Below are 4,408 nucleotides of genomic sequence, written 5' to 3' on the forward strand. Positions count from 1 at the left end.
TCATTTGCTCAAGGTCACAAAGCTGGGGGGTTAAGGAGTCATCCTCAGCCTGGTTGGTTCTGACCCAAGTGTCCACACCGCCCCCCCCCCCCCCCACACACACACACTGACTCAGAGCTTAAAATAGTTCTGGGGGAAGAGGCAACCTGAGGCATGGGAGCTGTTCAGCCTGAGGAGGGACGGTAGATGAACTCTGCCCACCCCCAGGGGCAGTCCTTCGACCCTTCTGTGTGTCCCTCCCCCAGCAGTGGGTTCCTCTGGTTCCATACCCGCCTCTCCCTTGGGAGGTCTGTCTACAGGCTGCCATAGCCCTCTGCCCACAAGAGCAAAAAGCTCCGAGTGCCTGGAAGTTTCTGACCTCTCAGGAGTCCCTTAGCCAAGGGCTGACTGACTGGGGACGAGGAAAGCCCATAAACTCGGAGGTGTGACCTTGCAGAGCTGTGCCTGGGTTCATAGCCCTGCTCTCTCAGCCCTCTCCCTCTGGGAGCACCACCCAAATAAATCAGTTTCCCACGATCCCTGTCTCTGAGCCTGCTTCTGAGAAACTCACCCTGCGTCAGAGTCTTTCCTGCCTGAAGACAGCCGACTCGGGTCTCTCCTCCTTCATTCATAAGTCACTGGAGGCCAGCACCTCTCTGTGTCCACCGCAGTGCCTGCACAAGAATCTTTGCCTGTTGATGAGTACAAACTAATAAAAACCTGTGCCTTTGGATGTATGATGAGTCATAGTTTGAACCAAAATCCATAAGTGTGGATTTTTTTCTTTTTTATTGAAGTATAGGTGGTTTATAATGTGTTAATTTCTGCTGTACAGTGAAGTGACTCAGTTATACATGTATATGAGCTCCCCAGGTAGCTCCGTGGATAAGGAATCCACCTGCAACGCAGGAGATGCAGGACACGTGGGTTCAGTCCCTGAGTCAGGAAGATCCCCTGGAGGAGGGCATGGCAACCCACTCCAGTATTATTGCCTGGAGAATCCCATGGACAGGGGAGCCTGGTGGGCTACAGTCCATAGAGTCGCAAAGAGTCAGATACGACTGAAGTGACTGAGGGTGCTTGCATACATTCTTTTTCACATTCTTGTCCATTATGGTTTATCAGAGGATATTTAGTTCCCTGTGCTATACAGTAGGATCTTGTTGTTTCTCGATCCTAATTTGCATCTGGTGATCCCAGATTCCCAGTCCATCCCATGGCAACAAAAAGTCTTCTCTCTATGTCTGCGAGTCTGTTTCTGTTTTGTAGAAAAGTTCATTTGTGTGATATTTTAGATTCTACATACAAGTAATAGCATATGGTATTTGTCTTTCTCTTTCTGACTTGACGTGACTTAGTATGATAATCTCTACTTCCATCCATGTTGCTGCAGACGCCATTATTTCATTCTTTTTATGGCTGAGTAACATTCTATTGTATGTATGTACAGCATCTTCTTTATTCATTTCTCTGTCGGTGGACATTTAGTTGTTTCCACGTCTTGGCTGTTGTAAATAGTGCTGCAGTGAATGTAAAGGTACATGTATCTTTTTGGAGTTTTACTTTCGTCTGGATGTATGCACAGGAGTGGGATTGCTGGATCATATGGTAATTCTACTTTTAGTTTTTTGAGGAAACTCCATACTTGTTGTCCATAGTGGCTATACCAAGTTATATTCCAGCCAACAGTGTAAGAGAGTTCCCTTTCCTCCACATGCTCTCCATCTTTTATCATTGTTTGTAGACTTTTTAATGATGCCCATTCTGACCACTGTGAGGTGGTTCCTCTTTGTAGTTTTTATCTGCATTTCTCTAATAATTAGCAATATAGAACATCTTTTCATGTGCTTTGGCCATTTGTATGTCTTCTTTGAAGAAATATCTATTTAGGTCTTCTGCCCATTTTTCAACTGAGTTTTTGTTGTTGAGTTGTATGAGCTGCTTGTTTATTTTGGAAACTAAGCCCTCGTCGGTCACATCTTTGCAAATATTTTCTCTCATTCCGTAGGTTGTCTTTTTGTTTTGTTTATGGTTTCCTTTGCTGTGCAAAAGCTTGTAAGTTTGCTTAGGTCCCATTTGTTTATTTGTGTTTTTATTTCTATTGCCTTGGGAGCCTGACCTAAGAAAACTTTGGTATGTTTTATGTCAGAGAATGTTTTGCCTATGAGCTCTTCTAGGAGTTTTATGGTGTCAGAAGTGCAGATTTTTTCAAAATAAATTCATTTGTTTTTAATTGAGGATAATTGCTTTATAATATTGTGTTGGTTTCTGCCATATATCAAAAAATATGGAAGACTTCACGAATCTGCGTATCATCTTTGCACAGGGCCCATGCTAATCTTCTCTGTATTGTTCCAGTTTGAGTATATGTGCTGCCGAAGCGAGCACAAAAGTGCACGTTTTTATTTTATTTTATTTTTTTTTTTTGAGTTTTTAGTTGTGCCTTTATTCACCTTAGAAGTGCACATTTTTAAAACCTCACCCATAAAAGGTGCCCCCTCTTCCCAGAGGGATCTTAACATGACCAGTACATCCCATTCACCCAGCTTGGGATACAAACCAGTCGTCTGTCTTCTACTCTTTGATCACCCAGCTCCCACCTTCCCACATCGTCTGGAAGAAAATTCCTTCCCTGGACATTCTCTATCCCCATCTCCCAGTATCCTTGGGCCTTACAGACTTAAGAGGTCAGTCTTGGCTTGAAATGCCTGGTGGAGAGAGAGCGAGGGTCTGGTAATTGCGTCTGCAGCTGCCACATGGTATCATCACGGAAGACTGGTCCTGAAGTGGGGGCAGACTCGGGGTCAGAGCCACACTGCCCCACTGTGCAGACTGCCCCCGGCTCCAGAGATGCAGTGCTCACACACGGCCTTGTGGCCCTAGAATACAGACATGCCGTCTGCAGCTGGTTCCGCTGTGCACAGCAGCCTGGCTCCTACAAACCTCCCCACAGCTGGGATGCCTCAGCTTGGGCTCCAGGGTGGCAGCTCTTTGATGTGCATTCACATATGCTTAGCCTGCTGTGTGTGTGCAGTGGGAGGAACATCCAACTGCAGCTCCCACCCTGCCTTACTAACCCCTACTTCTCACCCCCCCACACTCACCAGCCTCTAGACCCCGATGCACTCAGGCCTCCCTTCCTCATGGTGAGCTCACCTTTGGGCCCCTGGGTATCCTCTGGTCAGGAAGCTCAGTCAGGATGACCCAGTCCCCCAGGAGATCCTAACTTCTCTGAGCATTAGCAGTCATCTCCCCTCAACTCTCCACTTAGCTTCCACCTTCCCACCTAGGAAGCCTGTCTTTCAGTCACTCAGTCATGTCCGACTCTTTGTGACCCCATGGACTGCAGCATGTCAGGCTTCCCTGTCCTTCACCATCTCCTGGAGCTTGCTCAAGCTCATGTCCATCAAGTTGGTGATGCCATCCAACCATCTCATCCTCTGTCATCCCCTTCTCCTCCTTTTGCTTTCAGTTTTTCCCAGCATCAGGGTCTTTTCCAATGAGTCGGCTCTTCGCATCAGGTGGCCAAAGTATTGGAGCTTCAGCTTCAGCATCAGTCCTTACAATGAACACCCAGGACTGATCTCCTTTAGGGTTGACTGATTTCATCTCCTTGCAGTCCAAGGGACTCTTGAGAGTCTTCTCCAACACCACAGTTCAAAAGCATCAATTCTTTGGTGCTCAGGAAACCTGAGACTGAATTTTGTCTTCCTCAGAATTTGTGTGTTGAAATAGTAATCCCCAGTCCCCCACACTTTGACCTTTTGGGGGGATTTTGTTTGTTTCTAAAATATTTATTTATATGCCTATGCCGGGTCTCAGTTGAGGCACACGGGATCTTTGATCTTCATTGCAGCACATGGGATCTTTAATTGCTGGCATGCAAAAACTTACTTGCGACATGTGGGATCTGTCCACTGACCAGGGATCAAACCCAGGCCCCCTGCATTGGGAGCTCAGAGTTTTAGCTGCTGGACCACCAGGGAAGTCCCAGCTGTGACCTTTTATGGAGATCGGGCCTTGAAGGATGTAATGAAGGTGAAAGGAAGGCATATAGCGGACCCTACCTTAGCTTGACTGGTGGCATCCTTATAACAAGAAGTGGTTAGACCATAGACCTGGACAAGGAAAAGCCATGTGAGAACACAGGGAGGGGGTGGTCAGCTAGAGACGCGGGGAGAGGCCTCAGGAGAAGGCAACCCAGCTGACACCTTTGTCTCGGACTTTTGGCCTCTAGAATCATGAGGAAAACTGTGAAATTAATTCATTTCTGTTGTTCAGGCCACCCACCCTGCAGTGCGTTGTTAGGGCTGTCCCAGCAGATGAACAGAAAGCCCCTTGCAAACTTTCCCACCATCTCCCCTCCTGACTCCTCAGGGGTTTGGGGAAGGGCCAGCCTTGTTCTGACACAAAAGGTGGCCGCTCTTCC

The 4,408-nt window shown here is 47.2% G+C and overlaps 1 non-coding gene across 1 annotated transcript; it reads right to left on the reverse strand.

Moving 5' to 3' along the window:
• Positions 1 to 2,260: 2,260 nt before the first annotated feature.
• LOC133046377 (U6 spliceosomal RNA) lies at positions 2,261 to 2,367 on the reverse strand. Its single transcript, XR_009690506.1, has one exon. It is a non-coding gene; the product is annotated as a U6 spliceosomal RNA (small nuclear RNA).
• Between the last annotated feature and the right edge of the window lie 2,041 nt (positions 2,368 to 4,408).

This window comes from Dama dama, chromosome 24 (genome assembly GCF_033118175.1).
Source record: "Dama dama isolate Ldn47 chromosome 24, ASM3311817v1, whole genome shotgun sequence".
NCBI lineage: Eukaryota > Metazoa > Chordata > Mammalia > Artiodactyla > Cervidae > Dama > Dama dama.